The following is a 13117-nucleotide window of genomic DNA, read 5'->3' on the forward strand; positions in this document are numbered from 1 at the left end:
ATTTAAAAAATAATACTATTTACCGAATCAGTTATTATAATTATAAAATAATTATAACTATTTGAATAATTATTTATTTCAAATCATTATTACTTTTTGTTTTGTCATAAAACAATTGTTTTTGTTCATATAAGTTTGTTTGAAATAAAATAATACTAATTTATTAATATTTAGAAAATTAATCAGTAAAAGATTTAAAAAGTAAATTTGTTTACTAAACCATTTCAAATAGATTTGACTATATGAATAATTATCTATTTCAAATCATTATAACTTTTTGTTTTGTCATCAAATAATTGGTTCGGTTCATACTATTTTATTTAGAATAAAATAATACTAATTTAATAACATTTTGAAACTTAATAACCAAAAAAATTAAAAGATAAATCTAATTGTCGAACGAGTTCAAATAGTTAAGACTATATGAATGATTATCTATTTCAAATAGTTATGAGCATTTGTTTTGTCATAAAACAATTTTTTTGTTCGTACAAGCTTATTCGAATTAAAAGAATAAAAATTTAATAATATTTCAAAATTAATAAGTAAGAGATCAAAAAAAAATTGTTTATCGAACCAGTTTATATGATTAATACTATTAGAACAATTATCGATTCCAAATTGTTTTAATCCTTTGTTTTATCATAAAAGTAATTGTTTCAATTTATACAAGCTTACTCGAAATAAATTAATACTAATTTATGAACATTCAAAAAATTAAAAAGAAAGAGATTTAAGAAAATAAATCTATTTACCAAAAAAGTTCAAATAGTTATAATTATTTGAACAATTGTCTATTTAAAATTGCTATGACCTTTTGTTTTTTCATAGAACAATTGTTTCAGTTAATACAAGTTTATATGGAATAAAATAATACAAATTTATTAATAAGTAAGAGATTTAAAAAATAAATTTGTTTATCGAATTAATTATATAATTATGGCAATTTGAACAATTATCTATTTCAAATTGCTATAACCATTTATTTTGTTATAAAACAATTATTTTTTTATCATACAAGCTTATTTGAAATAAAATAATACTAATTTATTAATATTTCAAAAATTAATAAGTAAGGGATTTAAAAAATAAATGTGTTTGTCAAACCAGTTTAAATAGTTAAAACTATAAGAATAATTATCCATTTTAAATTGTTCTAACATATTTTTAGTCATAAAATATTTGTTTCATATCATACAAGCTTATTTAGAACAAAATAATCCTAATACATTAGCATTTGAAAAAATAAATTTGTTTACTGAATAATCTCAAATAGTTATGACTATTTGAAATATTAATATTTAAAATCATTAAGATCTTTTATTTTGTCATAAAACAATTGCTTCAGTTCATAAAAGGTTATCCAAAATAAAATAATACCAATTTTTTAATATTTCAAAAATTAATAAGCGAGAGATTTAAAAAAATAAATGTGTTTGTAGACACCCAATTTGGTCCAGGCCCGGATCAATTGGGCCTGGTCCAAATGGGTAAGTCTATATATATATTTTCTTTTTCTTTTTCTTTTTTTCTTTTTCTCTTCATTTTATTTTTATTTTTTGTATTTTACATTTTTATTTTATTTTTATTATTATTATTATTATTTTATATTTTTTTCTTTCTTTTCTTTTATTATTATTTTTTGAGTATTTATGTATCTATTAATATGTATATATTTTTATTATTTTTTTTTCTTCTTCTTTTTTTTCCTGTTAATATTTATGTATTATCTGTTATTTAATTTTAATTTATCTGTTAATTTCTCTGATTTATCTTATTTATTTTTGTTTGATTTTTTCTTTTATTTTTTTGATTTATCTGGCTGAAAATTAGATTGGGATTCAATTAGAAGAGTTCATGTTGGATTCAATGATTGAATCCCGATCCAAAGAGGAATTGGGATTGATCAGAAATTTATTTGATCAATCCCTATAAAAGGGACCCTCTGGAACAGAAGTAATGGAGAACAAAAAAATAGTGAGCAAAAAGCTACTGATTTGGGAGAAAAGAGGCGTATAGAAGAGTTTTTGAAGGCTAAAAGAAGGTTGAGAAGTGTTAGAGTAGCTGTGGGAATCGAAAATAATTTTTTAGAGATTTTTGGCGAAAATTTTTTTGGAAATTTTTGAAAAATTTTCAGATTCTGGTAATTTTTCTGACGAAGGTTGAATTTTTCGGTGATGATTCCGACCAACTTTGAAGTTTCCGATGAGCTGCCCAGTTTTCGGTGAAGGATCCCAAAAATCGACCAACTTTTCGACGAACTTTCGATGAAAAACCCATATTCCGGTGAAAAATTTCATAATCCGATGAATATTCAACCAGAGTTCTTCGGCCATTTAGAGAGAAGCGAGAGAAAAAAGGAAGAAGAGAGAGAGAAGGGACAAGGTTTCTATCAAAAAATAGAGGGAAGAGCCTTATATACCCTCCCAAAACAACGTCGTTTTTGCTTTAAGTGACCCAAAGGATCCGCGCGTTTTATCGAGATCCGACCCGACCCGAGCGTCAACCCGTTTCTTGACCCACGCGTGTCTTCCCCCCTCCGAGCTGATAGTTGAGCCGAGCCGAAGTCCCAAGCCGCTTCTCTAAGCCGTTTCTCTTTCTTGAGTCGAGCCGAGCCGTACTCCGAGCCGTCCCAGATTTTTTTTTTTAATTTATTTATCTATTTGTTTATTTTTTTTATTTATTAGATTAGGTTTGTTTAATATTATTTTTATCTTTTTTTTTGTTTTACTTTTTTTTATTTTGTTTTATTATTCTATTTTCTTTAAATAAAAATAAAAAAATATATTTTTGGGGAAAAGTTGAAAGTATCAATTTTCCTTGAAAATAAAAGTTTTCAAAAAATATTTTTGGGAAAAAGTTGAAAGTATCAATTTTTCTCGAAATTAAAGTTTCAAAAGAATATTTTTGAGGAAAAGTTGAAAGTATCAATTTTCCCTGCACAAGAACAATCATTCTTTTCTTTTATTTTTATTTTTATTTTTATTTTTATTTTTCTTTAAATAATCCGACGATGGAGCCTCTGCAAGTGAAATAGTAGTTTTTCTTGCATACTCTTAAGGTGAGGGAATTTTCTCAATTTTCTGCTAAAAGTATTAGAGTCAATTGAGAATAATTTCCAATAATTAATTACTTGGTAAAATTTTAAGGCTCATTGGATAACACAAATTTAAGCTGGTACCATCTTTTGATGGGCGTTGTGAGGGTGCTATAACCTTCCTCACACATAACCGAACTCCCAAATCCTGTTCTGGCTAGTAGATCTGAACCTATTCTTTTAAGGACCCTTAAACTTAGGTGTTCCCTGAAAGGATAAATTTTTTAGGTAGCCAATCGCACCTAGATAAAAAAGATTGGTGGCGACTCCCTTAAGTTAATGTCTAGCGATAGATCCTCGGATCTAGACGTTATGACAGCTTGACGACTCCACTGGAGACTTTGAGAGTCAGGCCAGCAAATAACTTGTGTTATCCAAAAGCCTAATAAAATTGAATCTTTTTGTATATATGTGTTATTATTCATTCATGTTTATTTACCTTGTTAATTATGTCATTCATATGCATGTGCATAACATGAGCTCTACACCCGAGTTCCGTCCCTCTAGGAAGGAGTAAAGTACCTATTGCTTTCGTGAGGTCTAATACCTCTGCAATGGCTAACGAAATACTCCCACTCAAATTGAACCTTTTTCGCTTGTAGCCTGTAATGGGTGAGGATTAGGGTGCCTTACTAGTCTATGATGGACAAGGATGTAAGAAGCAATTTGAGAACCTTTAGACTTTGACCTTAAACCACATATAGTGAGCCTTAAGAGTGCCTAAACCTAGGATAGAGCCTTTTCTACCCAATGATAGATATACCCTGAAATTAAGACACAAAAAGGGTGTTTGTCTAGTCATTTTGATTGTTTAACTTTATGCATCATTTTCATTATCATATGTAACATTGTGCATCAGCATCACTTTCATTTCATCCATGGAACTAACTATGTTGTTTGTCTGATTGTATGCATCTGCATTACTTTCATGATTATATTTTAACACAATCATTTGCATCCATTTCATATTAGATTTCATTCAGAAAAATGTACATTTCATTCGTGCATCAAAGCATCATACATAAAGCATAGCATAACATTTCTAATCATAATTATAGTGCTAAAGGTTCAAGGATAGCTCCATCTAGTGAGAACCCTGTCCATCGATACAACACAAGATCCAGAGCCAGACAAATAGAGCAAGAAAATTCTCACAGATTTGAAAAGATAGAAAAAGCACAGGAAAAGATTGAAAGTGAGTTAAGTAAGATTCTGGATACTCTTAATAAGTTGAATAAGGGAAAAATAGTTGAAGAAGATACAAGCCAACAAGTTCCCTCGTTGTAAAAAGTGGCTGACCCTTTATATCCTCTAAGTTTTGACCCACCTCAAGCCCAGTCTACTCAAGAGGTTCCACCGTAACACTTCACATATCCAACATATCTTGGAATACCGTCAGCTTCCAATCCAGGGCATTATAATAGCTATGTAAATCCTGTTTTTATTGAAAAGGTAGTAGAACCAATTCCTGATCTAGATGGTCTGAAGGAGAAGGAGAAAAAAAAGGTAAAAGTGGAAACTCAGAAAAGCTCCAAGATCAATATGTTAGACCAAAGACTACGAGCTGTGGAAAGATTTAGCTTTTATGGGTCAGTTGATGCTGCTGGGCTCTGCCTAGTCCCTGATGTGGTTATTCCTCATAAGTTCAAAGTACCAAAATTTGAAAAATATGATGGTACAAAATACCCCAAAACTCACATCACAATGTACTGTCGAAAGATGGCAGCTCATGCTCATGATGAAAAACTCTTAATGCATGTCTTTAAGGATAGCCTTACTGGCTCTGTAGCCAGATGGTATGTTCAGCTGGATAGAACCCGCATTTGCTCTTGGAGCGATATGGCACATGACTTCATCAGTCAATATCGACATATTATCGATTTGGCCCCTGATCATTTATCTTTACAGAATATAGAGAAAAAGGCAAACGAGTCTTTTAAAGAGTATGCCCAGAGGTGGAAGGTTGTTGCTTCTCAAGTACAACCTCCTTTGACTGAGAAAGAAACTACAATGTTATTTGTCAGCACTTTGAAATCTCTCTATTATGAAAAGATGATAGGGAATGCAACAAAAAATTTCGCCGACATGGTAATCTCTGGAGAAATTATTGAAAGTGCCATAAAAATGGCAAGTTGAAAGGAGGAGAAACCAAGAAGGCATCAGAAAAGAAAAAAGCTGAAGCTCAAGCTGTGAGCTTTGATAGACAACAATTTAGGGGCTATCAACCCTATCTACCCCAAGGTTACTCTCCATACTATCATGCTGTGAATAATGCCTCATCCTACTCATACCAGCTAGCTCCACAACCACCTTATTCATCCACATACCGATCAATTTTTAGCCCTCAAGATCTTACATATAGCCTTAACATTCAAGCTCCTGTAAGAACCCAAATTCGCCCTATTAACCCAGCAAGTGGTTCACGAGAATAATGGACTACTCGAGAAAAACCTGTATTTGACTCAATCCCTATGACTTATACAAATGTGAGGAAAGAAAAAGTAGTGAAACGATGTGGGGCAAAATGCCAAGTTGTATCAAATGATCCTTTGGTTTTGAACCTTTTTAATACATGTTTTGAGCCTATTAGATCCATTTTTTATGACCCTTCACCTTGGCCTACATTACAACCTTGAAAAGTCCATTTGGATCAAGTGTGAATACTCAACTTGGAGGATCATATGTTGAGCGAAGGTATACTCATGATGAAGTAATGGAATCATGCTACATTGCTCTAAAGTTTGATGTATGAAAGATATCAACAATGGATGAAAAATGAGAAAAAAAAAAAGATGATGAAAAAAAGAAAAGAATGAAAGAATGAAAAAATGAGAAAATGAAAAAAAGAGATTCAAATTCAAAACCTGAAATGGTGATTTTGGTAAAGAAAGATCTAGGTCAAATGGCTCACATGAATGGAAGATCAAAGACATTTGAAGATCCCTCAAAGACTAGGGTAAAATTCGCCAAGCTTAAGATGACTTCAACAGTAAATGGAATGAGTTTTTGAAAAAGAATTCTAGATTAATGTTGAGAATTATTTGAATATTCATCATTTGGACGTACCATTCATCCCAATGACATGTATCCAATTTATTTCCTTTCCCATTTGTTTTGTACTAAAATAGTTCTTCATTGATTATCTTTACCATAATTCACCTTGTGTTCTTTTATTGTTACACCCTTAGAATAAATTGAGAAAATGCTTGATTGCATTGTATTTGTCAAGATTTGAAATGATAATGAATGAATGAATATGTGTTTAAAAGAATCTTGCATTCATTTGAAAAGAAATCTAAGATGATGGTGGTAACAAAATGAAGAAATGGTAGAAACCTAAAAGAGATGATTTGGAAAGATATATGATGTGATCAAATGGAGATATGGGGCAAATCTTGAAAAGTGGTATAACCAAGTGATGAGTACAAGGATGAATTGGTCGATATGACTTGCAAGTTATGATTGAATGATGAGAACAATCAGTGGACAAAGTTTGTTTTGGAATGGTTAATGCTGAGACACTTATGAGTAATGACCCAGTGATGGTGGATGAAACTTGTTTTGAAATTTGTTACTGCTAAAAAATTCATTGAATGATGGTCAAGTGATGATCGATTGATGAAGCTTATTCCAAAGTATTAAGAAACTGAACAAGGAAGAATGTGAGTGGAAAAGATAATTGAGAGCTACACTGGTTCAATCTTAGAAGAGCAGTGTAATTGGATCTTTGAAAAATCAAAAGGCTTGATGCCCAAGAAAAAAGCTTGAGAAACTTGAGTACCATACATTGAATAGGAATTAATTGGCCAACATTTGCACAGCATGCATTGAAATTCATATGCATTGCATAGCATACATTACTTTCAGGAAAGTATAGTGTATAAATTCAAGAAGCAAGGGTGTTCCAACATCCCACATAGAAAAGACAGATATGAAGATATTTCACAAATTTGAGAAGAAACTTGTTAGGTAAGTTCCTAATCCTTGAAATAGGATGTCTTTTGGTATCAAGGTTGATTTATAAGACCTTTGGGCATAATCTCTTGAAATTCCTTCGAACACAACTTTCAACTCCTTTGGACATGATTGTCAAGGAGCAATTTACTTTCAAAAGTCATGCTGCCTCTGTTTAGAGGAGCAATTTACTTTCCCAAACTCGTGGTGCCTCTATTTAGAGGAGCAATTTACTTTTCAAAGTCGTGATGCCTCTGTTTAGAGGAGCAATTTATTTTCCCAAAGTCGTGGTGCCTTTGTTTAGAAGAGCAATTTACTTTTCAAAGTCGTGGTGCCTCTGTTTAGATTAGCAATTTATTTTTTTCAAAGTTGTTGAGCCTCTGATTAGAGGAGCCATTTATGTTTCTTAAAGTCATTGAGCCTCCGCCTAGAGGAGCTTTGATCAAAAACAAAAAAATCAAAAAATATAAAATAAAAAGTAAAAAGGTCGAGTTGAGTCTTGATTGGGTGTCTACGTCTTTGCGTAATTTTTGTTTCACAGAAAATGTGCAAAGAGGGGCAGCTGTAGACACCCAATTTGGTCCAGGCCCAGATCAATTGGGCCCGATCCAAATGGGTAAGTCTATATATATTTTTTTTTCTTTTTTTCTTTTTCTCTTCATTTTATTTTTATTTTTTTTATTTTTTGTATTTTACATTTTTATTTTATTTTTATTTTTTGTATTTTATATTTTTTTCTTTCTTTTCTTTTATTATTATTTTTTAAGTATTTATGTATCTATTAATATGTATATATTTTTATTATTTTTTTTCTTCTTCTTTTTTTTCCTGTTAATATTTATGTATTATCTGTTATTTAATTTTAATTTATCTGTTAATTTCTCTTATTTATCTTATTTATTTTCGTTTGATTTTTTCTTTTATTTTTTTGATTTATCTGGCTGAAAATTAGATTGGGATTCAATCAGAAGAGTCCATGTTGGATTCAATGATTGAATCCTAATCCAAAGAGAAATTGAGATTAATCAAAAATTCTTCTGATCAATCCCTATAAAAGGGACCCTCTGAAACAGAAGTAACGGGGAACAAAAAGACAGTGAGCAAAAAGCTACTAATTTGAGAGAAAAGAGATGTATAGAAGAGTTTTTGAAGGCTAAAAGAAGGTTGAGAAGTGTTAGAATAGCTGTGGGAATCTAAAATAATTTTTTAGAGATTTTTAGCAAAAATTTTTCTGGAAATTTTTGGAAATTTTCCAGATTCCGATAATTTTTTCAGTGAAGGTTGAATTTTCCGACGATGTTTCCGGCCAACTTTGAAGTTTCCGACGAGCTACCTAATTTTCGGTGAAGGATCCCAGAAATCGACCAACTTTTCGATGAACTTCTGACAAAAAACCCAGATTCTAATGAAAAATTCCAGAATCCGATGAATATTCAACCGGAGTTCTTCGGCCGTTTAGAGAGAAGTGAGAGGAAAAAGGAAGAAGAGAGAGAGAGGGGAGAAGGTTTCTGTCAAAAAATAGAGGGAAAAGCCTTATATACCCTCTCAAAACGACGTCGTTTTTGCTTTAAGTGAATCAAAGGATCCGCGCGTTTTGTCGAGATCTGACCTGACCCGAGCGTCAACTCGCTTCCTAACCCGCGCGTCTTCCCCCCTCTAAGCCGATAGTCGAGCCGAGCCGAAGTCTCAAGCCGCTTCTTCGAGCCGTTTCTCTTCTTTGAACCGAGCCGAGCCGAGCCATACTCCGAGCCGCCCCAGGTTTTTTTTTTAATTTATTTATTTATTTATTTATTTTATTAGATTAGGTTTATTTAATATTCTTTTTATCTTTATTTTATTTTTATTTTTGTTTTACTTTTTTTATTATTTATTTTGTTTTATTATTCTATTTTCTTTAAATAAAAATAAAAAAAAAATTTTGGAGAAAAGTTGAAAGTATCAATTTTCTTCAAAAATAAAAGTTTCCAAAAAAAAAAAATTTTTGGGGAAAAGTTGAAAGTATCAATTTTTCTCGAAATTAAAGTTTCAAAAGAATATGTTTGGGAAAAAGTTGAAAGTATCAATTGTCCTTGCACAAGAACAATCATTCTTTTCTTTTATTTTTATTTTTCTTTAAATAATCTGATGATGGAGCCTCTGCAAGTGAAACAGTAGTTTTTCTTGCATACTCTTGAGGTGAGGAAATTTTCTCAATTTTTTGCTAAAAGTATTAGAGTCAATTGAGAATAATTTTCAATAATTAATTACTTGGTAAAATTTTAAGGCTCCTTGGATAACACAAATTTAAGCTGGTACCATCTTTTGATGGGCGTTGTGAGGGTGCTATAACCTTCCTCACATGTAACCAAACTCCCGAACCCTGTTCTGGCTAGTAGATCTGAACCTATTCTTTTAAGGACCCTTAAACTTAGGTGTTTCCTGAAAGGATAGATTCTTTAGGTGGCCAATCGCACCTAGATAAAAAAGATTGGTGGTGACTCCCTTAAGTCAATGTCTAGCTATAGATCCTCAGATCTAGACGTTATGACAGTGTTTTTTGAATAAATTCAAATAGTTGTGACTATTTGAACAATTGTATATTTAAAATCATTATGATATTTTGTTTTATCATAAAACAATTGTTTCAATTCATTAAAGCTTATTCGAAATAAAATAATAATAATTTATTAATATTTCAAAAATTAATAAGTAAGTGATTCAAAAAGTGAATCTGTTTACCAAATCAATTCAAATAATTATGGCTATTTCAACAATTATCTATTTCAAATCATTATGAACATTGTTTTGTCATACAACAATTGTTTTTCATCATACAAGCCTATTTGGAATAAAATAATACTAATTTATTAATATTTCAAAAATTAATAGGTAAAAGATTTAAAAAATAAATCTATTTATTGAAGCAGTTCTTATTTGAATAATTACCTATTTCAAATCATTATAATTTTTTATTCTATTCTAAAGAATTGTTTCAGTTCATACAAGCTTATTTGAAATAAAATAATACTAATTTAATAATATTATAAAAATTAATAACTAAGGGATTTAAAAAATAAATTTGTTTGTCGAATCAATTTAAATAGTTAAGACAATACGAATAATTATCTATTTCAAATTATTATGAAATTTTGTTTTGTCATAAAACAATTGTTTTAGTTCATACAAGCTTATTTGAAATAAAATAATACAAATTTATTAACATTCCAAAAATTAATAAGTGATTTAAAAAGTAAATCTATTTATTGAATTATTTCAAATAATTATGGCCATTTCAACATTTATCTATTTCAAACCATTATTACCTTTTGTTTGGTCATATAACAAGTGTTTTTGATCATTCAAGCTTATTCAGAATACAATAATACTAATTTATTAATCTTTCAAAAATTAATAAGTAAGCGATTTAAAAAATAAATCTGTTCATCAAACTAGTTCAAAGAATTATAACTATTTGAACAATTGTATACTTCAAATTGTTATAACCTTTTGTTTTTCACAAAACAATTATTTTTGTTCATACAAGCTTATTTAAAATAAAATAATACAAATATAATAATATTCTAAAAATTAATAACTAAGAGAATTAAAAATAAATTTGTTTGACAAACCAGTTCAAATATTTAAGACTATATGAACAATTATCTATTTCAAAATGTTATGACCTTTTGCTTTGTCACAAAACACATTTTCAATTCATACTAGGTGATTTGAAATAAAATAAAATGAATTTATTAATATTGCAAAAATTAATAAGTAAGATATTTAAAAAAAATATTTCTGTTTACCTCACCAATTCAAATAATTATGACTATTTGAACAATTATCTATTTCAAATCATTATAACCTTTTGTTTTGTCATAAAACAAATGTTTTTGTTCATATAAGTTTGTTCATAATAAAGTAATACTAATCTATTAATATTTCAAAAATTAATAATAGATTTAAAAAATAATTATATTTAGCAAACCAATTCAAATAATTATGACTATTTGATAAATTATTTATTTCAAATCATTCTGACTTTTTGTTCTATTATAAAACATTTGTTTCTGTTCATACATGCTTATTCAGATTAAAATAATATTAATTTATTAATATTTCAACAATTAATAAGTAAAAATTTTAAAAAATAAATATGTCTATCGAACTAGATCAAATGGTCATGATTATTTGAATAATTATCTATTTCAAATCGTTATGACCCTTTCTTTTGTCATAAAAGATTTGTTTCGGTTCATATAAGTTTATTCGAAATAAAATAATACCAGTTTATTAATATTCCAAAAATTAATAATTAAGAGATTTAAAAAAGAATCTATTTATCGAATAAGTTTAAATGATTATGACTATTTGAACAATTATTTATTTGAAATTGCTATAACATTTTGTTTTGACATAAAATAATTTTTTCTGTTCATACAAGCTTATTTCTAATAAAATAATACAAAATTATTAATATTAAGACAATTAATAAGTAAAAGATTTAAAAAATAAATATGTTCATCAAACAAGTTCAAATGTTATGACTTTTTGAACAATTATTTATTTCAAATTGTTATGACTTTTTGTTTTGTCACTAAATAATCGTTTACGTTCATAAAAGGTTATTCGGATTAAAATAATACTAATTATTAATATTTTGACAATTAATAAGTAAAAGATTTAAAAAAATAAATATGTTTATCGAATAAATTGAAATAATCATGATTATTTGAATAATAAACTATTTCAAAACATTATGACCTTTTTTTTGTAATAAAACAACGATTTCAATTCAAATAAGCTTATTTGAAATAAAATAATACTAATTTATTAATATTACTTAAATTAATGAGTAAGAGACTTAAAAAATAAATTTGTTTACTGAATAAGCTTAAATAGCTATGACTATCTAAATAGTTATCTATTTTAAAACATTATGAACTTTTGTTTTGTCATAAAACAATAGGTTCTATTCATGCAAGCTTATTTCAAATAAAATAATATAAATTGATTAATATTACAAAAATTAATAAGTAAAAATTTAAAAAATAAATCTGTTTTCTACACACGTTCAAATAATTATATCTATTTGAACAATTATCCATTTCAATTTGTTATGATCTTTTGTTTTGTCATAAACCAATTGTTTTTGTTCATAAAAGCTTATTTGCTATAAAATAATACTAATTTATTAAAATTTCAAAAATTAATAAGTAAAATATTTAAAAAAATAAAATATGTTTACTGAGCCGGTTCGAATAGTTATGACTATTTGAACAATTATTTATTTCAAATCGTTATGATCTTTTGCCTTTTTATAAAAAATTGTTTCTACTTATACAAGTTTATTCGAAATAGAATAATACCAATTTATTAATATTCTAAGAATTAATAAGTTGGAGATTTAAAAAATAAATATGTTCACTAAACAAGTTCAAATAGTCAAGTCTATTCGAACTATTAGCTATTTCAAATCGTTATTTTATTTTGTTTTGTTGTAAAACAATTATTTCTATTCATACAAAATTATTCAGAATAAAGTAGTACCAATTTATTAATATTTCAAAAATTAAGAACAGATTTAAAAAGCTAAATCTATTTATCAAACCAGTTCAAATAGTTATGACTATTTGAACAATTATTTATCTAAAATTGTTATGATCTTTTTTTTCTCATAAAGTAATTGTTTCTATTCATACAAGCTTATTTAGAGTAAAATATTGCTAAATTAATAAGTAAGAGATTTAAAAAATAAATATGTTTACTGAACTAGTTCAAATAGTTAAGACTATTAGAATGATTAGCTATTTCAAATCATTTTGACCATTTGTTTAGTCATAAAATAATTGTTTCAATTTATACAATTATCTATTTAAAATTGTTATGACATTTTATTTTAACATAAAATAATTTTTTCAATTCATAAAATCTTATCCAAAATAAAATAATGTTACTTTATTAATATTTCAAAATTTGAGAAGTTGGAGATTTAAAAAAATAAATCAGTTTATCGAATCAGTTATGACTATTTAAACAATTATTTATTCCAAATCGTTATGACTTTTTATTTTGCCATAAAACAAT

Source organism: Durio zibethinus, chromosome 28 (genome assembly GCF_047325235.1).
Source record: "Durio zibethinus cultivar Kanyao isolate XHJ-2024 chromosome 28, ASM4732523v1, whole genome shotgun sequence".
NCBI lineage: Eukaryota > Viridiplantae > Streptophyta > Magnoliopsida > Malvales > Malvaceae > Durio > Durio zibethinus.